This window comes from Anabrus simplex, chromosome 1 (genome assembly GCF_040414725.1).
Source record: "Anabrus simplex isolate iqAnaSimp1 chromosome 1, ASM4041472v1, whole genome shotgun sequence".
NCBI lineage: Eukaryota > Metazoa > Arthropoda > Insecta > Orthoptera > Tettigoniidae > Anabrus > Anabrus simplex.
This window is the reverse complement of record NC_090265.1, coordinates 1,746,895,195-1,746,921,569: the sequence shown is the minus strand read 5'-3', so window position 1 is coordinate 1,746,921,569 and position 26,375 is coordinate 1,746,895,195. Positions and strand designations below refer to the sequence as shown.

General features: G+C 41.8%; 1 protein-coding gene across 2 annotated transcripts in view; it reads left to right on the top strand.

Moving 5' to 3' along the window:
* Positions 1-26,375, top strand: part of tkv (thickveins) — a 156,672-nt gene that overhangs the window by 31,840 nt on the left and 98,457 nt on the right. Inside the window, exon 2 of one of the 2 annotated variants that reach the window (XM_067155147.2) lies at positions 1,738-1,791. The exons of the other annotated variant lie outside the window; for it this stretch is intronic. The gene's annotated coding sequence lies outside the window, so the exon portion shown is untranslated. The remainder of the gene's footprint in view (positions 1-1,737; positions 1,792-26,375) is intronic. 2 annotated transcript variants of the gene reach the window in all.

Sequence of the window (26,375 nt, the reverse complement as noted above, 5' to 3'; positions counted from 1 at the left end):
TACAGAGTGAATAGTATTTTGAGAGAGAGAGCTATAATTATTTCAGACCGGGCGAGTTGGCCGTGCGATTAGGAGCGCGCAGCTGTGAGCCTGCCTCCGGAAGATAGTGGGTTCGAATCCCACTGTCGGCAGCCCTGAAGATGGTTTTCCATGGTTTCCCAGTTTCACACCAGGCAAATGCTGGGATTGTACTTTAATTAAGACCAGGGCCGCTTCCTTCCCATTCCTAGCCCTTTCCTATCCCATCGTCGCCTTAAGACCTGCCTGTGTCGGTGCAACGTAATGCCACTACCAAAAAAAAAGTCCTAATTCTCTGAAATTATTTACGACTTAGGCCTGCTTATTTATCGTGTCCCGTTAGTACCAGGAGTGTCCGAGGACGTGTTCGGCTTGCCTGGTGCAGGTCTTTCTACCTGACTCCCGCGGGCGGCCTGCTCGTCTGGATGTGGGATTATGATAATGAAGTAGGGAGAGATGAAACCCGGTTTCGGCGCGTAGCCTACTCCTCTCGAATAATACCAGTAATGCTTTACGTCGCCATCCGACGGCCGAACCACCATCAACAGCATCATATCCCCTCACTCCATTTGAACACTGCGAAAAGGTTTGGATTTGAATCCAGGCATTTTGCATGCAGTCTAGTGTTTAGAAACTGTCTACCACCAACTCTCCTACCCGGCCGGCCTACATTCTGATGGTGATTTTTTTTCATCCAGGCTAAGTGGCTCAGACGGCTCAGATGTTTGAGATGCTGGTCTTCCGACTCCAACTTGGAAGGTTCGATCCTGGCTCAGTCCGGTGGTATTTGAACGTGCTCAAATACGTCAGCTTTGTGTCGGTGGATTTTCTGGCACGTAAAATAAGTCCTGCGGGACTAAATTCCGGCACCTCGGCGTCTCCTTAAACCATAAAAGTAGTTACTGGGACGTAAAGCCAGCAACATTATTATATATTTCTTTCGACCAACGGCACTCGAACTTGCTAACCACGGTGTCAGACCTTTATTTCAGAAAAGACCAAGTTAGCTACTTATAAGCAATCTGCCATAGGGTGACAGCCCTTAATGCAGATCAATTGTAAGTGATTGATGGGCCGCATGTGGCACGATGCTTATCCACTCGGTCGCTATTGGCACGATAATGGCCTGGTCGCATCCGGCACGGTCGCATCTGGCACGTAACCGGGCCACGAGCCGCTTTCCATTCCATGGTGTATAGGCAACTTGTTTGACCGTCTTAACAGTAAATTGTTGGTGGATTTGTAACCCAGTTATCTCGAATGCAAGCTTTACTGCTTTAACCGTACTAATTAACAAAGTCTCTCAGTTTTAAATGATCAGCGATTTCCGGGAGAACTGTTCATTAACAGTGCTCAAATACGTCAGTGGTAGCTATGGCCGTCAGTGCCGGGTGTGTCCGAGAGAACATGTTCGACTCGCCTGGTAATCTTTCTATGTGACTCCCATGGGCGACCTGCGCATCTGGTTGTAAACAGATGAGGCAGGGAGAGTGAAACTCGGTGTCTGCACATAGGCTATTTTGCTCAAGGTCTAACGTCTCCATCCGACGGATGAATCACCACCAACAGCGCCATATGCCCTCACTGCATACGAACAATGCGGAGGGGTTTGAAAGTGAACCCAGGCTTTTGGCATGTAATCTAGTGAATATAAATTGTATACAACCACCTCTTCAACCCTGTCGGCAATCATTCTGATGTAACTTTTTTTGTCTCCAGTGGGACTCGAACCGCCTGACCAAGACTTGACGCCTTATCTGTTATAGTCACCAGGTAGGTTATTAACATTTATTGAAACATGGGTACGTTTGACGCTATAATTTTTGCATCCCCTACAACCTGTCATATTAAAGCAGCGTGGACCGATATTCAGTTTTTGTTATGCTCGTAAGATGAAACGAAACTGGTATTTCTATTACAAAATCAGGTCCTCTTTAGAGTAACCCGAATTCTACCCCATTCTCCTAGAGCGGAAAAGGAAAATAATTTTCATAGCTGATGGAGTTCGAACTAAACATCTCTCGAATATAGCCGGGCTTGACGGCTCAGACGGTTGAGGCGCTGGCTTTTTGATCTCAACTTGGCAAGTTCGACCCTGGCTCAGTCCCGTGATATTTGAAGATGCTCAAATACGTCGGTCTCGTATCGGTAGATCTACTGGTACGTAAAATAACTCTTGCGGGACTAAATTCCGGCTCCTCGGTGTCGCCGAAAACAGAAAATGTAATTAGTGGGACGTAAAGCCATTAACATATTATCTCTCAAATATTTTACCGCTTTAAAACCGTACAAAGCATCTCTGCTCGTTTCCCAGTTTTACATGATTGAGGACTCCACAAAGATTCCAAGGAGAACTGTTCATCAGTATTTAATGAAACATAGGGATGTTTCTCGTTATGAATTTTGCATCTCGCAGAACCTTTCGGAGTAAAACTGCATGGATCGGTATTCCATTTGTGTCGTGCACGTATGATGAAACGAGAGTGGTATTTCTGTTCGAAAATCAGGCCCAGTGTTGAATAACTCTAATTGCTTTCCATAATTCCCCTTATGAGTGGGCACATTCAATTGAATATAGGCTATCCACAGTATTCCTTGCCTGTTGTAAGAAGCCGCTGAAACGGCCGACACCCTGAGGGACTCTCAACTTGGTTTAGTGAGTTGGCGACCAAGGGCCCCCTTGCTTAGTCTGACGTTGCTTCCACATGTTTGAGCCAGACTCGTCGCCTTTGTCTCCTATCCGATCTCTGTTCTCTTCGGACTCCGACGGTATTAGACTTCATTTTCACGCCCTTCCCCTTCTTGCCGATGCCTCCATTCTTCGAAATGTTAGATGTCTTCTTTTTTTCTCTTCTGATAAGTTTAGAGGGGAATTGTTGCCTGGTTATATTTCCCTTTAAAACAATCACCATGCCCGTTACTCCGTACAAATTCTTTATCGATTTCACTCATGCGTATTTTGATAGCGTTATCTTCATTTATGCAGTTTTGATAGGATTGCCCAACTCGTCTGTGCTTTCGCCCATGGTAATAGTAACACAGTAATTTCGTGTGGCTATTTCTAGCCTTGTAAGGCAGACCCTCCGATGAGGGTGGGCGGCATCTGCCGTCTTTAGGTAACTGCGTGTTATTGTGATGGAGGATAGTGTTATGTGTGAGTGTTGGGGACAGCACAAACACCCAGCCCCCGAGCCACTGGAATTGACCAATGAAGGTTAAAATCCCCGACCCAGCCGGGAATCGAACCCGGGATCCTCTGAACCGAAGGCCAGTACGCTGACCATTCAGCCAACGAGTCGGACTCTCCATGGTAAGATGGTCGACGAGTGCTGAAGGATTTGTACAGAAATGCATTTCTCCTATTCTTCTTGCAACAGGTGCCTTTTTGTCGTGGGGAATTTCTGTAATCGACGGATTGCCCTCCCCGCTGATGAAACTGGTTGCCAAACGTCTGCCTGAGCCCACTGTCTAAACAACAGTACACGCATGCACAGAAATGATGTCACGGTATAAACAATCAACACTGCCCCACTCCAGTACTGAAAAGGAGAGGACGGAGTGAAGGGGTAGTGTTGAAGTCCAGTACTGAAAAGGAGGGGAAGGGATTGAACGGTTAGTGTTGAAGTCACAGTGTGTGTACTGCTATGCATCCACTAATGTGCCCATTTCAATCACAAAGTGGCATGTCTACCTGCAGCATTGCGTTAAGCGAGGAGGTGGGGGACGCCATACTTTGTTTATATCGGAACACCATTTCTGTGCATGCGTGTACAGTAGCGTATCCAGGATCGGTCGATAGTGGGTTGGGGGGCGGGGTGTCTGTGAACCGCAAAAACAAATGGCGGTGCCAAAATGAGGCTTACTAGGCACAGTTACAAAATTGATAGAACGCAATGAAGGTGCTTGTGCGTGTGTGGTGCGCGCATGCATGACTTGTCATTATTATGTTGATATTGAGATTTTATTATTTATTTATTTATTTATTTATTTATTTATTTATTTATTTATTTATTTATTTATTTATTTGGCGTATGATGAATAATGACAATCTATAAACTATTTACACAACCAGTGAAAGATACGTACAAAGTAAATACAAATTATCATATCGTAGCGTAACGGTTAGTATTATTAGCTGCCGTCCTCAGGGGCCCGGGTTCGATTCCCGGTACTGCCAGAAATTTAAGATTGGCAGGAGGGCTGGTATGGGGTTGAAATGGTACATGCAGCTCACCTCCATTGGGGGTGTATCTGAAAAGAGCTGCACCACCTCGGGATGAGGACACGAGTTTGCTTATTTATTAATTATCATATCTATACAGTCAAGGCAATTTACAAAGTTTGAAAGAACAGGAAGAAAACACAATATATTTACATCACTATCCACCTATCACTCTGACAGTTCATATAAACACATTGAGTGCGGGTGATGTACATCTCACTAAAATGTGAACGTCCAAACCCGCCACACACTTCACTGCTTGGGTGTTGCCAAGTTGTGGTTTTCCGTTGTGCCAGTGAAGGCACGGAGTGGACATTCCTGCACTACATGTTTCATTGTTTGGCGAACCTCCCCACGGTCACAGTATGGAGAAACTGACCAGCCGCAGGTGTGTAAAGTAGATGCTGTTTACTTACTCCACATCTCATGCGATTTTGTCTACTCCAGGTACAGTGTGGCAGATCGAAGCCTGCCAATTTTGTTGATGGTTATTAATATCCACTATTGCCAGAGGCGGGGATAAACACCACTCTGTTGACCATTTAGAGGTGGGGTTGAAGTCGCTGCATGTTATCTTCACGGAAGCCTTCCAAGCAGGCTGCAATACACTACAAAATGTTTGTGTGACCAACTCTTTTTTTTCTACAGGGTCGGGTATAAGGTGAGATGAATCAGTCGTGTCGAGATTTTATGACCGGATGCCCTTCCTGACGTCAACCTCATCAGCTGTCAGCGGAGAGATGGCGTGGAATGACATTAGTAGACGAATAGGTTTGAATGGCGTTTATAAAAGTAGGAAAGATCACAATATGAAGATAAAGTTGGAATTCAAGAGGACAAACTGGGGCAATATCAAATGATATGAGTAAAGGAGTGGAATCGGAGGTAAGGCTTTTTGCGGATGATGTTATTCTCTATAGAGTGATAAATAAGTTACAGGATTGTGAGCAACTGCAACGTGACCTCGAAAATGTTGTGAGATAGACAGCAGGCAATGGTATGTTGATAAACGGGGCTAAAAGTCAGGTTGTGAGTTTCACAAATAGGAAAAGTCCTCTCAGTTTTAATTACTGCGTTGATGGGGTGAAAGTTCCTTTTGGGGATCATTGTAAGTATCTAGGTGTTAATATAAGGAAAGATCTTCACTGGGGTAATCACATAAATGGGATTGTAAATAAAGGGTACCGATCTCTGCACATGGTTATGAGGGTGTTTAGGGGTTGTAGTAAGGATGTAAAGGAGAGTGCATATAAGTCTCTGGTAAGACCCCAACTAGAGTATGGTTCCAGTGTATGGGACCCTCACCAGGATTACCTGATTCAAGAACTGGAAAAAATCCAAAGAAAAGCAGCTCGATTTGTTCTGGGTGATTTCCGACAAAAGAGTAGCGTTACAAAAATGTTGCAATGTTTGGGTTGGGAAGAATTGAGAGAAAGAAGAGCTGCTCGACTAAGTGGTATGTTCCGAGCTGTCAGCGGAGAGATGGCGTGGAATGACATTAGTAGACGAATAGGTTTGAATGGCGTTTATAAAAGTAGGAATGATCACAATATGAAGATAAAGTTGGAATTCAAGAGGACAAACTGGGGCAAATATTCATTTATAGGAAGGAGAGTTAGGGATTGGAATAACTTACCAAGGGAGATGTTCAATAAACTTCCAATTTCTTTGAAATCATTTCGGAAAAGGCTAGGAAAGCAACAGATAGGGAATCTGCCACCTGGGCGACTGCCCTAAATGCAGATCAGTATTGATTGATCAGAGGAGTTAACGAGAGAAATGAATGGCGTGATATTCGATAATAGGAAGGGAGAGGGTGAAACACGGTGGAAGTACATAACATACTCCTGTCGAATAGCACCAAGGGGTCTGCCAAGGCTTAACGTCCCCAGACGACGGACGAATTACCATCAACAGCGTCATATGCCCTCACTCCGTATGAGAGGCTTCTTAGAAAATAGATTCAACAGATCTGTTCTAGAAATATGTCTCTGAATATTTAATTTATTATCAGTTTCTGTTTATTTTTGTAAAAATTCCTAGGGGCTACACGGCTCTGCACAGCACCTTGTAGGTCAGCAGTTGGGGGAGGGCGTCTAACCCCCACCCCTGGTTGCAACCCTGGTACAGTATGATAGGTGGTGGAATCAGCTGGGATAATTCCGATCTTGGTATATTTCCGTTCATCTCCCTTTTCACTCTTACAATATGTACGAAAAAATAATTCAGTAGGCCCTTTATCAACCGGTGAGGAAAAGAAAACTACATATGAACCAACCATCCCATTCTATCAACAAGAATACCAGTTGTTTGATATCGAAATCGTCGGATTAATGGTTGTCGCTAGAAGAACATTCCTCTCTTTTTCGTCAAGTCTGCAAATCATTTAACCTCGATCAGGCCTAATAAGAAAAGTTGCAGTGACTGCCATGAGATTCTGAAGATCCAAATCTTCCAAACTAATTAATGAAACAACATATGTCAAACGTACTAACCAGCCATTTCTTTTCTCTCGTTTATTTTTCCCAAACCCTGTTGAAGTCGAGGATGTAGACTGTTTGGCACATGTGGACTTGGTCCTGTTTACATTCTGCTTTACGTCGTACGGACACAGATAGGTCTTACGGTGATTATGGGATAGGAAGGGACTTGGAGTGGGAAGGAAACGAGGCACAAACTCAGCATTTTCCTTATGTGAAAATGGGAAACCACGGAACATCATATTCAGGGTTGCAGACAGTAGTCTTCGAACTCACCATCTCCTGAATGCAAGTTAACTATTACACGACCCGAACCTCACAGCCAACTTGTTCGGTGCGTTAATATAATATGAAACTCTCGAGCTTAGGTACACTTCCAGTCTTTGCCATCTTTTCGGACTAGTCTTTGGGAAGAGTGGAAAGATTATTCTCAGTTAATTAAAATATGTGTAATTGTAAATAAGTAGATGTATGCACTTGCGCCCGGCTTACCTTCGGGATAGTACCCAAGCTGCTTTCTGCAAAGTACTCCTCTGGCATTGGGCTGAAGAGAGAGGGAGAAATGACAACTGCAGCTATGTTTTTTTTCGAAACATTTAAGTTTGATTTTCAAGTTATCTCATGGTGCGTGGATTACTTGCCGTGGCTGTTCATGTCGGGCAAGTGCATTTATATATATTAGAGCCTGATTCCAGTACCTAGCTAGGTGATCTTCTTTGCTTTAGTCTTGGCAGTGGCAGGTAGAAGGCGACTATGGCCAGTGCGAGGAAGAAGGGCTGGCGCCTGGCTTTCTCTGTCAGCCCAGCCGACATTCGAGACTCACGTGTATGTGTGTGTATGTTTTTGTTTGGTAGTCAGCCGCTAAAGCGGTGCCCGAATGTCGGGGAGCCCCAGGCAACCGCTGAACCAAAGCGGAGGAGAGGAGGAATCTTGTCCTTCACTTCCCCTCTTGCCGACTGCACGGCTCCGCACAGCATCTTGTAGGCCAGCAGGTGGTTTTTACGTCCCAGAACATTCCCTGCACAACTCATAGTGGTTGCTGTAAGAAGGTGCCGTTTTTTAAATACTCCTCTAAAGGTTATCATTCCTTGAAGTCCCTGAATCTGAACTCCTGTTTAGGTAATAATTTCGCATTCACTTGTAAACGTCCCTCCAGCAGGGAAACAGTAATCGAAAACATTTGTAACATGTAGTTCGAGGTACTTTTTGGATTTAGCTGTACAATTCTCATATTCATTCATTCATTCATTCATTCATTCATTCATTCATTCATTCATTCGAGTGCTCTCTGTTATCAGAATTACCTGACTTCAGTCCTGACTGCAAGAATGGCGAGTACGGCATGTGAAACGATAGTATTGTACCTCTAACATTACCAGTAAAGACTGACAACATGAAATGAAACTTTTCTTCTTTAAAATTATCTCCTTTATTATTATTATTATTATTATTATTATTATTATTATTATTATTATTATTATTATTATTATTGCTGGGCTGGATAGCTCAGACGGTAGACCGCTGGCCTTCTTAGCTCAAGTTAGCGGGTTCGATCTCGGCTCAGTCCGGTGGTATTTATAATAATAATAATAATAATAATAATAATAATAATAATAATAATAATAATAATGTTATTGGCTTTACGTACGAGCCAGTAAATCTATCGACACGAGGCTGACGTAGAGCACCTTCAAATACCACCGGACTGAGCCAGGATCGAACCTGCCAAGTTGGGGTCAGAAGGCCAGTACCTCAACCGTCTGCCGGTGGTATTTGAAGGTGCCCAAATACCTCAGCCCCGTATCTGTAGATTTACCGGCACGTTAAAGAGAACATTCCGGTACCTCGGCATCTCCGAAAACCGTAAAAATAGTGGCACGTAAAACCATTATTATTATTATTATTATTATTATTATTATTATTATTATTATTATTATTATTATTATTATTATTATTATTGTTGTTGTTGTTGTTGTTATAGAACCAGTAGAAAAATTATGACAGAGTAAGAGTAATATTAGATCGATCACAGAACTTAAAGAAGACATGAGAGACTTGCATATTACAATATAAATTTTATAATAGAAAACAAATACACTCAATATATTGTAAGATAAACACACTAGACTGCAGACGAAAATCAACAAGCAGAGAATAGGATGAGTGATTTCAGAAGCAGAAAGAAAATTACGTTCAGAAAGGATGAAACAATATTGGGATGACAAAAAGGAGAAAAACCTCCATGAACGTGACTAAAGTAGTCCTATGTTGGCATCTGCATAAAGGGCTGTCGCCTAGGTGGCAGATTCCCTATCAGTTGTTTACTTCGTCTTTTAAATTATTTCACAGAAGATAGAGATTTATGGAACATCTCCATTGGTAAATTATTCCAATCCCTAATTCTTCTTCCTACAAACAAATATTTCCCCCAATTAGCCCTCTTGAATTCCAACTTTATCGTTGAAGAGCGCCATTCAAGATTATTTGTCTACTAATGTCATTCCACGCCATCTCTCCATTGACGGCCGGGAACATAACCCTCAGTCGAGAAGCTCGTCTCCTTATTCCCAAATCTTCCCACCTCAAACATTTTCATAACATTACTGTTTTGTCTGAAATCGCCCATGACAAATCATGCTGCTTTCATTTGGATCTTTTACAGCTCGAGTAAAGTAATCCTGGGGAGGGTCCCAAACATTGAAACCGTACTTTGAGATCATACCAGTGACCTGTACGCCCTTTCTTCAACTTCATCACCACAGTAGTTACCATTTTTTATGTACGGCATATTGTTTGTTTGTCTGCTCCTTTGGCCTACTTCTTGATACGGTGTTGGGGATGAAGTGAGATTCATGTAGGATGTTTTAGGGCCTGATGCCCTTCCTGACGCCATAAGAGCTAATGAAGATGAAATGAATGATGAATGAAATTGGGTAAAGACGTGGAATGATCGGCTGTGGGCTATGAGTAGGACCTGTCCCGGCATTTGCCTGGAGTCTGGCTCCATGGCTGAATGGTTAGCGTACTGGCCTTTGATCACAGGGGTCTCGGGTTCGATTCCTGGCAGGGTCGGTAATTTTAACCATAATTGGTTAATTTCGCTGGCATGGGGGCTGGGTGTATGTGACGTCTTCATCACGTCATCCTCATCACGACGCGCAAATAGCCTATGAGGCGAACTTGCCCTCGGACACTCCCGGCACTAAAAGCCACACGCCATTTCATTTACCTGGTGCAAATGGGAAACCACAAAAACCATTTTCAGGACAGCTGACGGTGGGGTTCGAACCCACGCTTCTCCAGAATGCAGAGCTGGGCTCCTTAGCCGTAGCGCGTTACCACTCGTGGCCACTCCGCTCGGCATGCACAGTATATTGTAAATTTCATAATTTTTGTTGTCCATGTATTTGTCATAGGCCTACTCTAAATAAAAAATAAATAAATAAACAAATTCCATACTCGATCTCGGGGATGGTCTGGTTGTGTGGCCCAATTAATTAGACACTGTCTGATTTTTCTGCATCGAATTTTGGCACTGTTGGTCAGCGGTTAACGATTGCTTGACTACAAGACTCATTGTCAGTTGATTTACCGACTTGTTAGGGTACTCTACTCAAGGTTATTTATTTATCCTACCATATGGCAAAAAAAATATGAAAGAAACGCGTGTTATATTACAGTATTTGAAAACTGTTATATTATTTTACAAATTCACAGATAAACTATTTACGTAGTCCACGGTAGATTCTGATTGCTGCAAAAAGTGTTTTGAGGTTTCCTTTCTATGCTGTAAGAGGACATTGTTCCACATTGTACTGGACTGTTTTTTACCTTGGAACTCCACAACCACATTCTGCTTGCGAAAGTTTTCCCTACTTACACTGCAGGTCGTCGCATCTGTCATGGCGTGTTCGAATCCTGTTAATGTTTGCCCAGGCTCTTCGATCTACATCCCTCTTGTTTAGTCGTGAGCCATGGTAGGTTCCGCTTTCTGGTGGGGCGCTGAAGACTCGGTAGCTTCCAGTTCTGAATTAGGTAAGTTGTCTGCTATGTCTGCCCTAAAAGATGTGAATGAATGTACTGTATGGTGCGTAGACTGCTGCTATTATCATCGACGTCAAGTGAAATTCTAGCATGCCGGGGAAACCATGTGCACTTAAAAACTGTTTTAAACATATTCTGACCGGGCGAGTTGGCCGTGCGCGTAGAGGCGCGCGGCTGTGAGCTTGCATCCGAGAGATAGTAGGTTCGAATCCCACTATCGGCAGCCCTGAAAATGGTTTTCCGTGGTTTCCCATTTTCACACCAGGCAAATGCTGGGGCTGTACCTTAATTAAGGCCACGGCCGCTTCCTTCCAACTCCTAGGCCTTTCCTATCCCATCGTCGCCATAAGACCTATCTGTGTCGGCGCGACGTAAAAAAAAAATATTCTGAAGTATTTTCACAAAATTGAACAGATGTTTCGGTGCACAGGAGCGTTGAACAGTTCACTATGTAGAACAAAGGACATCTTTGGAATGGCAGTATAAGTGTAGGCATACTGCACATCATATTGGCGTAAGTTTAAAAAAAGAAGCAAGGATATAGAGATAACTTCATCTCGCTTGGAGTTTTAACACCTTCTTCTTCTTCTTCTTTCGCTTTTCCCACTTCTGTGGGGTCGTGGGTGCGAAATGTAAAGCTCATGTGGATTTGACACTGTTTTACGGCCAGATGTCTTTCCTTTCGCCAACCCTATATGGAGGGATGTAATCACTATTGCGTGTTTCTGTGGTGGTTGGTAGTGTAGTGTGTTGTCTGAATATGAAGAGGAAAGTGTTGGGACAAACACAAAAACAGCCAGTCCCCGGGCCAAAATAATTAACCAGGCGTGATTAAAATCCCCGACCCGGCTGGGAATCGACCCTCTGAACCGGTCTCAACGCTGACCATTCAGCCAATGAGTCGGACTTGGAGTTTTAACACACACTCTCTTAATTTTCATTAGAAAGTACATACCGCTATGGCTTTCAAACATTCAGTCTTCAGGCATCTCTGAATGGACTAAACCCCCTCCATTGCCCTAAATTTCCAGCTAGCACTGTGGTCTACACTGCTGCAGTGCCGTTTACCTTGAAATCATTAAATGCTGAGTGTAGCCATTGTATCATAGGTCTCCATCATCTCTGTCTTGCCCTCCACGGCCAGATTGTTAAACCCTATTCACAATGAAAATCAAACGTTAACACAATGAGTGGCTACCCTAGTGTGTTCGCCTCTCCTAATCCCACCGCAGAAGCCTATAATTACGGACTACCTCAACCAACGTGTTCATTCTCAACTTAGCTTCTTTTTTTTTTAAATCTTCGTTTCGGATACATTTTTAGCCAATAAGTTAGCTTTGCCATGTTGAAAACACTGCGTGGAAGGCTGTACACGTAGTATTCGCGGGAATGAAATCAATTCGAACATTTTTGAACTAGGTGAATTATGAAGTGAAGATTGTATAAATGCACATTGTTTTTACCGTTCTTCTTCTAATTATTATACCTCTGATAACAGCTCGAATAAATGTGTTTCTCAACGTGCTCAGAATGACAAGGTCATTGTCTTTATATCCACAATGAAAATTAAACTTTAACATCATTAGTGGCAAGCATGTTACGCTCGCTTCTCATAATCCTACCGCAGGAGACGCTTTTATACTGTATCTTCGTTGCGGATACTCCTTTGGCCAATAGCACCACCATGTTGAAACCTCCGTTGAAGGCTGTGGTATTGAAAAAAATAGTAAAACCTGTATTGCAATCATTTATTAGCAATTTTGGTCCTGTAGCAATGTTAAATACAAGCAACCTTGTAATTTTATGTGACTTGATATTATCATAGCCACGTCCGATTCGTTGGCTGAATGGTCAGCGTACTGGCCTTCGGTTCAGAGGGTCCCGGGCTCGATTCCCGGCCTGGTCGAAGACTTTAACCTTCATGGATCCGGGGCTGGGTGTTTGTGCTGTCCCCAACATCCCTGCAACTCACACACTACACATAACACTATCGTCCACCACAATAACGCGCATTTACCTACCTACACATGGCAGATGCCGCCCGTCGGAGGGCTTGCACTCGGCTAGAAATAGCCACACGAAATTATCATAACCTCCAGTTTTACGCGGACGTGATTTTTATTTCAAAAACCCACATCCATTCGCCGGGATTCGAGCTAGGGGCGCCTTGTTGAAAAGCTGGTGGTGGTGGTGGTGGTAGTTGTGATTGTTTTAAGAAGAAGTACAAATGGACAATCATTCTCTCCTAACAAATCGCAACCCTAATAAAGGAGTGGTGATTTTTTGCAATTATTAGCATTTCTGTATTTTTCATGACATGTAAACCACTTTTTAATGTATTTTGAAAATACAGTGAAATGCGAAATTTATACAAAAATTGGATATATATCTGAAACAGTCTCTTTCCTCCATTAAAACTGTTTCTTATTCTCTTTTTGGAAACTCGAACGTAGACGTTTGTGCCTGCTTGGACTGTTTGCAAATGCTTTTGGTTGTTAAGCCCAAATATCCAGAGTTTGCCTTAGCAGTTCTGTAATATATTTGGGTTCCTACCAAGATTACAAATGCTGTAAGATATTTCAGTAAGTACAACAATTTCATTGTAAGTAATACAACACGAATGACAGCACAAAATGTTTAGGTATGTTTTATGATTTCCTTCTCATTAATTCTTTTCAGTAACTTCTTAGGCCATACCACTGATTCAGTTAATTTTTTATTATTATAATTTTTCATGAATATAAATGTGTTTCTTTTTTCTCTGTTATGTGTTAGCCTATATCAGTTTAGAATACATCTACAATGTTAATATAATTATTTAGTGCATTTTTATGTTACCGTTAGGTATGTGGGTAAGATTTTATTTCACATTATTATTATTATTATTATTATTATTATTATTATTATTATTATTATTATTATTATTATTACAATCATCATCGGCATCACGAGACTTCATGTAAATGTATAGATCAGAATTCTGCTTTTTCAAAGCTCTACAAAACACTAAATTACAAATACATAAACACTACAGATCCTTAAATATATAGATCAAAAGGCTGATTTTCTGATTTCAAAATGCATAAAATCACACACCTACCGGGTGGGCAAAATATAATTAGCCCTAGAAATATTTTTAATAGAACTGACGCGGGATTGGCCCTCGTTAATGAACATTACAGAAGGTACTGGAAATGGCCTCAAGAAATGAAAAAACTGAGTATGCATAATTCCTGGCTCCACTTCACTCAGAAACCACCGGCAGAACTCAACATGTGAAGGTTCGTCTGGACGCTTTAACGCATGCTAACAGTAAATTTGTAAGGATATGGATGCAGGTCCTTTTTGATAACGTTTCGACACGACGATCTTTAGGCGGCGTTTAGATTTCGTCGGACCTCGTTCCAGGCTTTCCTTCACTCGAGCAAAGTTTTCTGGTGTTCGAACTCTTTTCGGATAGTTACAGTTTTTATTCGATATGGAGCCCGTTTCACGCCATTTTGCCCCCTAAGTTTTGCATTGCAGACTTTGCTGGAGATTTTGCCCAAATACTTCAAGTCTTAAACTCTTGTGCAAACAGTTCACACTCGACAATGAACCCACGCTGTCTTATCCTGAGCACTATTTGGTGTTGCATTCAACTGGTCACTAAACACGTCTGCTCCTCTCACTTACTCTAATGATACAGCGACATACTAGAGAGATGCGCACGCGAAGACGTCAGACAGCAACCGATTAGTGCATCGAAATCACGGTTTCCAGCATTTCGTGTGATGCGCAGTTCTGTTCATTAACAAGGGTCGATTCTGCGTCAGTCTTAAATTTCTCGGGCTAGTTTTATTTTACCCACCCTGTACTAATACCATTGGGGTTAGAAAGGAAACAGAGTTGATCAAGAGAGGTTGGATAGGAAATATACAGTAAAAGTGAGGAGCAATGTGAGACTCAACTAGGACATTGTGGTCACTGATCCACACTCCCAACTTGAGAATCCTAGAGTGTGAGAAGCCATTGAAAATTTAAGTCAGCAGTGTGGATTTTCGTAAGACAGTCCCACTGTTTAGAAAAATACTAATGTTATGTCTTGTTCACATTGCTGATAGAATGTGGGTTTTTAGAAAACACTGAATTTTTGTCAACCCACTTTACCTTGCTTTTCAGATTGTAATTGTGTGGTGTCGGGAGTATAGTGCTATAAGATTACTAAATCCGAAGACCTATGGGAATTATACGATTCTTTTGACGAGAAAAGAGTTTCATAGAGTGAGTGCGAATGGGATGTAAATAGCTGAGATGTACATATGGCTGATAGTACTATTTATCGCTTGTAAATATGCCATATTTTATTGTGGATTGTATGTACGAATGGGTTAGTGTATGGAGAGTGACACCAGTACCGCTGATTTGACTAACCAGTTCAGGCCAACTGCCTAGTGTGCTGGAAGTGTCCAACCAACCTGGTCTTAGGTGCTTGAGTGGGTGGGTCCTCCTCCTAACTTCCCCCATTTAGGCCTGTAAGGGGATCACGGGGGAAGCGGGGGGAGAGAACGTTGGACCACTTCCAGGTGCCTTACCCTCCCCCTAGTCAGCACACCTGACAGACAGCAGCGACACTGACGCCACCCAGGATGAATGACTGGTGAACGAGGATGAGTGCCTAATTCTGGGTTACCCCACTTATTGTTATTAAGTGTTAACTATCCTTATTTATTGTGAGCCACATGTACATAATTTCATATAGAACTGATCTACCCTGTGTCATCAACGCAAATAATTATATCTTGAAGGACAACTGTGACTGGAAAACACCCGCTTTATAATCCTACAATATTGTAAATTATTGTCATATACTGTATACATATTGAATAGTACAGATAATGTTATTGGGTGTATGTCCCACTAAAAACTTTTACAATTTTCAGAGATGCTGATGTCCTGCAATTCTGCCACGCGGGAGTTATCTTACTTGCTGGTAAATCGAGTGATAGGATGCTCTTGTATTCAAGCACTTTCAAATACCACCGACCTGAACCTAGATCAAACTCTCCAACTGTGGCACTCAACACCAAATAAGAGTGTGAGGGTGTCTCTCTTTTGCAATAGGTTCTCAAACTGGCATTACGGTTGCATTGTACATTTCTTATGCATTCCTGACATCCAATCTTTGAGCGTTTAAATAATCTAAGTACTTTTAACAATAATTTATTCTTTGATAGCACTACAATTCTTATATTCTTGCATTGGAACTTTAATAGGGACATTTATTTACAACTATGACAAATGATACCAGTGTGAAACATCTACATTCCTTCACTGTAGTCACCAGCATTGTCTACAAATTGTTTTCAGCATTGTGGAAGTCGTAGAATTCTGTAACGGCACCTGTTCTATTGATGTTTCTGGTGGAACAAGCTACTACCTGCAGAATCTCGGTAACAGTTCGGAAGCAAATGCCACGCAGTGGATATGTTGCATGGAAAAGCACTTCCCGACCCCAGTGACCGTACAAATTGTCTTACATGATATTCTTTGTTTGGTCTCCCTTTTCTTCCCTGGCAGCTGCGGAATTTACTTCCTCCCTTTTCTCCCTCTCATAACCATGCACCACCTCCCTTCACATATCCTTTACTCTGCATTTCCCTTCCTTCTTACCTCCCTGCCCTCGGTAACTCTTCTCATCTGTCTGCTGTTCTACCTACAGTGACTCAAACAGATTCCTCATTGATACCTCTCCTGCACTCTGCCTCTGATTAGACCCCCTTGACCCTCAATTACCTTCTCCTTAAAATATTAGCACACCTATTGTCCACAACTTCTCCTCCGCTCTCTCCTATATCTACCGTATCCTTTATGTTGTTTGAGGGAAACCTTTCTTTGTTCCTGCCCTCCGTTAGAAGTCTCTGCTTTATAAGCATTGAATTAAGGTCATTAACAGTTCTGTTAGACGAAATCTTGAAACGTTGTGCATAAACCCTTTTCATGGTCAGCCTTTCAATTCATGATTTGTCACAGCATTATGGGGAGATCTTTTTGAACTTCTTTATTCACCATTCCAAGAGTTTAGCTGCTTATTCTGAAGTTATAATAAGCTTGGTAGACCGAGCATTATGGAATCAGAAACATTATGGAAACTTCTCCTCAGGAAGTTTTGGTGGGTCCACTTTCTCCACTGAGTCGTATTACAGAATTAAAACGAAACAAACCCATGACAAGAGTTGTGACCTGCCAAGTTGACTGCTGCCCAGCTAGATGACTAGCAGATACTGGAGTGCCTCATAGTCAGCAGACAACATCCTCAGCTGTATTGCTTGGCTTTCATGACAAGGGGGGGGGGGGGCTGCTGCGGTTCGTATCAGGCAGCTTCTTGGCTGGTAACACAAAGCTGAATGAATCCCATTTCAGCCCTCAGTCATGATTTAAAATCTTTGTACTGGTTGAGAATTGAACTCGAATTAGAAGCAGACACATGCCTGTCGTAAGAGGCAACTAAAAGAGGCCCCAGGGGCTCTTATCTTGGGAGCGTTGGGGTGGCAACCATGGGGCCCTTTAGCTGAGTCCTGGCATTTTTTCTACTTACTTGTGCCAGGCTCCTCACTTTCATCTATCCTATCCGACCTCCCTTGGTCAACTTTTGTTCTATTACGACCTGACGCTGTTAGCCTCCGAGGGCTAGGGAGTCTAATTTTCACACTCTTCGTGGTCCTTGTCTTTCTTTGACTGATACCTTCATTTTTAAAGTGGCAGATCCCTTCCATTTATCTCTCTGATTAGTGTTATATAGAGGATGGCAGCCTAGTTGTACTTCTTCTTAAAACAATAATCACCACCACCACCACCAGAAGCAGGTACAGTACCCCCTCCTCCATGCAGTTGCCTGCAGATCATGTAGTGCATGAATTTCAGTAATATATCCTGTTCTTGTCCCTTATTTCTGTTGCATTTCCCAAGCAAACATTTGACCTAGAGAACAAACTGTTACCTAGGAGAAGGAATTCAACGTATCTGTGATATTGCACAACAGTGTACAATTGTTTGTGTTGTATCTTCCTGGCATGTTTTTTGCTCTGGGAATGAGCATGAAGGACAGTGTTTCAAACAAACAAAAATTCTCTCTTTCACTCTATTTCCACCTTTTTTGACCTCTCCATCCGCATTTAGGTCTGATTCTCCAATTATTGTTATGAGTAACAGATCAATTTATTTTCCCCTTAACACAACAATCACTTCCACCATAATGTCCTGTACTACTACTACTACTACTACTACTACTACTGCTGCTGCTGCTGCTGCTGCTGCTGCTGCTGCTGCTGCTGCTGAATGTTGAATGGCTGGTGTTGTTTAGTGCTCTGCGTATTTGCTTAATTAAGTGGTGTTTTAAAGGCTATGTATGGATAAAATATATTGCAATTATAAGTGGAAGTGCTGCCCTGCAGAACATGGTATAGCTCATCAAAGAGAGATAAAAGAGGCAATCCTTTTCTGACAAGGTAAATAGGTCATTTATATTCCTTTAAATGATTTAAGGTTATATTCTAAGAATAGCAGTCAAATTCAAAGAGGTTGAAATAGGTGTAGAAAACCACAGAGGTACTATGTCGGATGAGGAGCTGGGTGTAACCATGGAACTACAGAGTACGAAGACTACAAACCAAAGAGTAGGATTAGAAGAGATGCGACTAGAAATTGAGAAGTTAGTGAAGCATAGTGAAGACTTATTAGCATTAGTTAAGATGACTCCTAATACCAAAGCGGAGATAAAGAAAGGTATTAAAGAAATGGGACAAATGGCAGAAATCATTCGTAGTCGTTCGTGGGAATGGGAACAATTTGATGTGAATGAAGATCCAAAGGCTAGGAGTGATTTGGAACAGGGCTCTACCTCTAGTAAGAAAGTAACCCGCGATGTTGGGACACAGGCGCAATTCAGTGACAGAGTACTAGATATAGAGCAGACCCTCTTGGAAGCTACATGCTTTGACGAGTTTGCGAAGCTATTGCATAAGAAATGGCCTGACTGTGTTCACAGTAACACGCATGTCATCTCTGGAAATATAGGGAAATTGACTGATTGGGATTTATCAATGGTTGTAAATCCCAAACATCTTACAGAGGAGGATGGAATTATGAGAAGCATGAAGAATATGCATACAGAAATCTCTGACTTGCTGAAGGAAGGTAAGACGGAATTCCTGCGCACTGTTATGCAAACCTGCACGAGTCGAGGAGGAGAGCAGGAGAAGCTGCGATATGTGTATGTAATACTTACTTACTTACTGGTCGGCGCTACAGTCCTTGTAGGTCCTTGGCCTCCTTTATCACCTGCCTCCATTCATCTCGGTCCTCAGCTTTTCTTCTCCAACGTTTAACTCCTAACTTTCTAAGGTCATCCTCAACATCATCAATCCACCTTTTCCTGGGTCTTCCTCTTCTCCTCCTTCCATCAAGTTTCCCTATAAACACCTTTTTTACGGTGCAGGTTTCTGCCATTCTCTGAACATGACCGGCCCACCTAATTCTTCCCTGCTTAATTTTAGCAACAATATCTGGCTGGCCAAACAGTCCTTGCAGCTCTACATTTGTCCTCATTCTCCACCCATCCTGCTCTCTTACTGCACCGAATATCTTTCTCAATATCTTCCTTTCCCACCGTAACAGCCACTGTTCTTCTCTGGAGGTCATCACCCAGCATTCTGAGCCATACATAACTATTGGTCTTAGTACTGTTGTGTATATTTTAATTTTTGTATTCCTGCTGACATTCCTGGATTTAAACATATTTTGCAAGGCGTAAAAGCATCGGTTTCCACTTGTTATCCTCTCCTGTATTTCTATGGAGGTTTTATTGTCCTCTGTTATTATAGAGCCTAGATATTTGAAAGATGTGACTCTTTGATATTCCTTCCCATTTAATCTTACTGGGGTCCTTCCTCTTACTCCCTCTGTATCTCCCATCTTCATATATTTTGTTTTGTTTATATTCACTTCTAGTCCTAGGTCCCGTGCTTTCCCTTCTAATACTGAGTAGCTCTCTTCAAGAGCTCTTTCATTTCTTGCAATTATTGCTACATCATCAGCATATGCTATCACTTGTACTAATCTGTTCAAAATGGTTCCCCCTGGGTTGATGGGCAATTCACGGATTACTTTTTCCAATGCTAGGTTAAAAAGAAGTGTGGAAAGTACATCTCCCTGTCTTAGTCCTCTCCCCACTAAAAACTCCTCTGACAGATCTTGCTCCACTCTCACCTTGCATACCGTTGTTTTCAAAGTCATTTCTGTTAATCTAATCAATTTCCTTGGGATTCCAAATTCTTTCATAATCTTGTAAATTTTACCCCTATCTAGACTGTCATATGCCTGTTTAAAATCAACATACAGCTGATGTAGCTGTTTGTCATATTCATAAAATTTCTCTAGCACTTGTCGTAATATAAATATCTGATCCAGAGTAGAGCGATGTTTTCTAAAACCTGCTTGGTAATCCCCTAATATTCTTTCCATCCATAATTCCAATCTTAAGGCTAGTACCTTACCAAAAACCTTGTACGTTCCATCCAGCAAGGTGATCCCTCGATAATTTCCACATACTGCCTTATCTCCCTTTTTATGTAATGGGTAAATTATACCCAATGTCCAATCCTTGGGTATTTCCTCCTTTGTCCAAACCTCCTTAATCAATTCATAAACAGCCATTTCTATTCCCTCTCCCCCATATCTCAACAGCTCTGACTCCATTCCATCTTCACCTGGGGCTCTATTATTCTTTAATGCATTAATTGCAGCTTTGACCTCTTCTAAGTCTGGCTCTTTTACTGATTCCTCTTCCAATTCTCTTTCTTCCCCATCAACATTTATATTTTCCTCCTCTCTATCATCTTCATTATTTCCATTGAGTAACTCGTAAAAATACTCCTGCCATCTTCCAAGCACTTTGCTTTTATCACCCAGAAGGTTTCCATCTTTATCCTTGAAGAAAACAGCTCTTGGTTGAAACCCTCTCTTAATGTCTTTTGTTCTTTCATAGAACTTTCGTACCTCGTTTCTATCCTTCATTTCATCCAGTTCTTCGATTCTCTTTCTTTCAAAAGCTCTTTTCTTATATCTACATATCTTATCTGCTCTTCTTCGTTTCTCTCTATACTCTTCTACTGTTTGTCTTGTTCTCCTTTGAAGCATTCTGTTCCTAGCATCATTCCTCTCTTGGATTAATGTTGAACATTCCTCATCAAACCATTCTGCTCTCTTTACCAATTTCTTCTTTCCCAAGGTACTATCTGCAACTTCACTGATAGTTGTTTTCAGTATCTCCCATTTATCTTCCACTTCTCCTTTCTCCCATAATTCCCTTTTTATTGCCAAAGATTCAGCTATTTTCTTTTTATATTTCTCTTGCAATTCCTCATTTTTTAGTCCTTCAATATTGTGCTTTGCCTTTCTTGTTACTTTTTCCGTTCTTGCCAAATCTATTTTTTGTCTGTACTTGACTCTAACAAGATAGTGGTCTGTATCTGCATCAGCACCTCTGCAGCTTCTAACATCCATAATATCTGATGCATGTCGCCTGTCTATGATAACATGGTCTATTTGATTTCTTGTCACACCATCTGGTGAAATCCAGGTCTCCTTGTGAATGTTTTTCCTAGGATGCCAAGTACTTTTAATTATCATCTGCTTTCCACTCACAAAATCAATCAATCTCAATCCGTTATCATTACTTACTTCATGCAGGCTTTCTTTCCCTACTAAGTGTTTGTACACTTCTTCTCTTCCAATTTTTGCATTTAAATCTCCAAGGATAATTTTTACATCATGCCTTTGAACTTTATTAATTTCTTCCTCCAATTTGGTATAAAATGCATCTTTCTTCTCATCTTCTGCCTCCTCAGTAGGGGCGTACACACAAAACACAGTTACGTTGAAGAATTTTGCCCTAATTCTCACAGAGCACATCCTATCATTGATTGGAGTAAAGTTGATCACGCTTCGCTTTACTGACTTATGTATGAGGAATCCTGTGCCATTACTGCCTGCTTTTTCTCCACTGTACATCAAAATATGTTGTCCAGACATCATCATCCCTTGCCCTTTCCATCTTAGTTCCTGTAGAGCTGCTATTTTCACTCCATACTTATCCATTTCATTCCTTAATACTTTTAACTTGCCAGGTCTCTTCAATGTCTTAACATTCCATGTTGCTAATATAATATCATTTTTCCTTCTCTTTAGCCGTTTTTCTCGCCGGTTCGTCACCAAGTTTTCCAGTCCTGCATTATTCATTCTTAAGGTATCCGTAACAGTTGGTTTTTTTACGAGGTAGGGGAGTTAACCCTACGCTCAACCCCCAACCTGGAGGACCAGGGTATCACTCTTAGTCTGGATCATCACCTTAGACCTGTCCGGCTTGGGTGGCCCTACCAGGAGCAGATGCTCCCGCCGGCATAGCTCTAAGGATCATTTGACCACGCAAGCCTCCAATAAACACCCGGCAAAATATATTTTGCCTTCGTCAAGGTGGTGATACCTTCGGGAGGTGTGTATGTAATACCATATTCATTTAATCAGGATGGAGTAAATGACCTGCAGAGCCTGTATTCATGTCTCACCCACTGGGGAGAGATAATTGAGACTCATGCAAGAAAGAAGGTGCTGATAACTATCCTGGAGACCCCTGATTGGAATTATATAAGGAAATATATTGGAATCGGGTAAAACACAGGTAAAACAGGCTGTTTCTGCGGGATTAACATCGAAAAAGAAATCCTTAAATGATAATACTCAGGAAACAGTTATGTGCAAAGCTGCAGGCAAAACGTACGCCGAATTGCTTAAAACAGTAAAGGAAGGAGTAAACATCGAAAAAATTGGTGTTAAAATAAAACGAATAAGGAAAACAGCAAAGGATGACCTTATACTTACTCTAGAAGGCAAAGAAAAGGCTGACGTATTACAACGTGAGATAACTAAAAATGTCAACGAAATAAAGGTTTCAACAAAGAGGAAGGAGACAACAATTCTAGTGTATGGTATGGATCCGGATTTAAATGAAAACTATCTTAGAGCAGCACTCTCCTTAGAAGCTGCTGTTGAAGAATCACAGATCAATATTACGCCTGTAAGACTGGGGAGGTTCGGAAATCTGACTGCTACTGTAATCTTGCCAATGGAACCATCAAAAATACTGTTAAAGGAAAATAAAGTAAATGTGGGATGGGTAACCTGTATGGTGAAGGAAAGAGTTACAGTTGCGAGGTGTTTTAAATGTCTTTGGATTTGGACATAAAGCTCCACACTGCGACATTAAGGATGACTGGTCACGGAGCTGTCTAAATTGTGGACAAGAAGGCCATTTGGCGAAGGATTGTGGGAACGATTCGTTTTGCACCATGTGCCAAGTGGAGGGCCACCGCTCAGACCAAATGAAATGCCCTACTTACAGGAAGTTAATATTAGAGGCAAGGAAGTTGAATTTAAACGACCAATAATGGACATACTGCAGGCGAATCTCATGAGGAAACCTGAGAGTCATGACATTATGTATGTGACAGCCTTGGAAAAGAAAGTAGACTTAGTGCTTGTTAGCGAGCCAAACAGAAGGCGAGTAGCTGAAGGTGGTTGGTTCACGGACAAAAGATGTGATGTAGCTGCATATTTTTTAAATGATAAGTTGGAGGTGCTAAGCATAAGGGCAGAAGAAGGATATTTGTGTATTCAACTTCAGCAATATCATTAAGCTTCTTCGATCCCTTAACTTGAAAATAAATAAAACGATGGTCGCTGAGAGATTCATCTTCCATAACTTCCCAGTCAACAATCTCTCCTAACATCCCTTTTGATATTTTCAAAGCTGAGGTAGATGTAATAGTTCAGGACTGTATGGCATCAGGTATTGAATCTATCGTTCTGGGAGACCTAAATGTCAAGTCGCCTCTGTGGGGGGCACCAACTGCAGATCGTAGGGGAGAATATTGGGCGGAATGGATAGTGACCCTAGACTTGGTGGTTCATAACACTGGAATCTTACCAACTTTTTCCAGAGGGAGCTCAGAGTCTTTCATAGACATCACCTGCTCAACGCAGGGTATAGCATCATTCATTGTTGACTGGGAAGTTATGGAAGATGAATCTCTCAGCGACCATCGTTTTATTTATTTTCAAGTTAAGGTATCGAAGAAGCTTAATGATATCACAAAAACGGTGTGGAATTATAACTGGGAAACTTTTAAAATTGCAATCGAGCGGATGTCACAAACTGTAGATACAGTGCAACATACTCTAAAAGATGTAACTGCTGTTCTTGCTTATAGGACCAGCTGATTGAGGGGATCAACTAAATATAAAACACGTGTCCCTTACTGGTGGAACAATGAAATAGACATGCAAAGGAAAGACTGCAATCGCAAGAGACGAATTCTTACAAGATCTAGGGAAAAAATCAGCCAGGTCAACTTAATACAATCAGAAGCTGACTATAAGGCATCAAAGAGGCAACTAATGAAGCTAATAAAGGATTCTAAGAGAATCTCTGGCAAAAGCTATGCGAAGATCTAGACAGTGATATCTGGGGGGCGGGATATAAGATAGTGACTGGTCGAATAATCAACAGGGTACCAGTTCAGCTCCCAGCTGATAGAAGGAAAGCCATAGCGATGGAGTTGTTCCCTTGTACTAATGACAGACTTGAAACGGAATCAGATTTTTGTGTTGCAGAACCGTTTACTGTGGTTGAGTTACAAGAGGTAGCTCGCAATATGAAGACTGGTAAGGCACCAGGTGTAGATGGAATCCCACCAGAAGCCATCAAGTATGCAGTTGAGGTGGCACCTGGTTGGATATTATCAGTCTTCAACGATTTACTAAAAAAGCGTGAATTCCCCGATGAGTGGAAAGTAGCCAAGCTAGTGCTGTTATTGAAGGCTGGGAAACTATCATTAGATCCATCAGCATACAGGCCACTTTGCTTATTAAACACCTTGAGCAAACTTTACGAAGGACTGATTAAAACGAGACTAGAGAAAGAACTTTAACAACAGGGAGGACTTTCTTCGAACCAGTTTGGATTTAGAAAGGGTAGAACCACAACCCAAGCTATTGAGAGGGTGATTCAAATACAGGCAGAAAGCAGTGAGAAATGGGCTACCTTGATAACGCTAGATGTCAAAAATGCTTTTAATACTGCTTCTTGGAGCATTATTTTGAGAGAACTTCGTAGGATGAACATTTCTCGGTATCTACAACAAATAATCGTTAAGTACTTCAAAGGACAAAGAATACGACTTCATGATTTAGAAGACCTTGAAATGAGTGCTGGCGTTCCACAGGGATCTGTCCTAGGACCCGCCTTGTGGAACATTCTATATGATGGCGTCTTACGCCTGCAGCTGACAAAAGGGACAACATCTAATGGTTATGCAGATGACCTTGCAATAGTGGTAATAGCAGAGAATGTAGAAGAACTGACCTTCCGAGTAAATGAATCACTGAGACGAGTTAACCTTTGAATGGTAAATAATAAATTGAGATTGGCTCCACATAAGACTGAGGCTGTAATTTTGAAAGGTTCCAGGAATTGGAAAAATGTCCATTTCTTATTAAATGATACAGTGATTATCCCAGGAAAGTCTGTACGATACCTTGGGGTTCTAATTGACAGGAATTGCACATTTGGTGCACATGTGAAGGCAGTAAACCAAAAGGCAAAGAAGAAGGCATCGGCATTAGCCAGACATTGGGCGACCAAGAACAGTTAAGAGACAGATTATGTGCTCTGCAGTATATTCCATTTTACTTTATGCTGCACCTATCTGGCACAATGCACTCAGGAGGAAGATTCACCGAAGAGCTATGGAAAGAGTACAGAGGAAGATGCTGCTCAGAGTTACCTGTGCATATCAAACTGTTTTGACAGCAGCTTTACAAGTTGTAGCTGCCAGTATTTCCATTGACTTCCTCATTGTAGAGAGAAAAGGGGTGCGACTATATTTGCTGAAGAAAAGAAAGCCTTGAGGTACCAACTCTTACTAGACTGGCAAGACCGATGGGATGGCACAACCGATGTTGACCAGTGGACAAAAAAGCTAATACCCAACATAGGAGACTGGCTTAAATGTAGACATCGGCAGGTAGATTACTATCTGTCGCAGATCCTGACAGGACATGGAAGATTCGGCGTATACGCCATGAAGATGGGAAAGACTCAGGGAGATGGTTGTCGGTACTGTTCTGAAAGGGATACAGTAGAACACACTTTTTTCTACTGTGTTCGATGGGAAGAAGAACGAAGGAAAGCCTGCCAACAACTTGGCCGATGACTCACGCTAAGGAATCTGGTTCAGATTATGTTGGAGAGCCCGTTTGCCTGGAACACAGTAAAGGTGACAAGCATTATGGGGATGAAGGAGAAAGAAGAGAAAGGAAGAACTTAATAATATACATCACTCCATTCTGATGTCATGCCGACAAGCAGTTCCAGATTGGGCTGAGTGAAAAGGGCAGGGGTTTTTAGTTGGTGGAAATCCAACTCCCACACAGAGTGATGTCTTTAAAAGATTTTCCCCTGCCATAAAAATACGACTATTACTACTCACAGGTATTTCTGGGGTCGCTGGAACCAC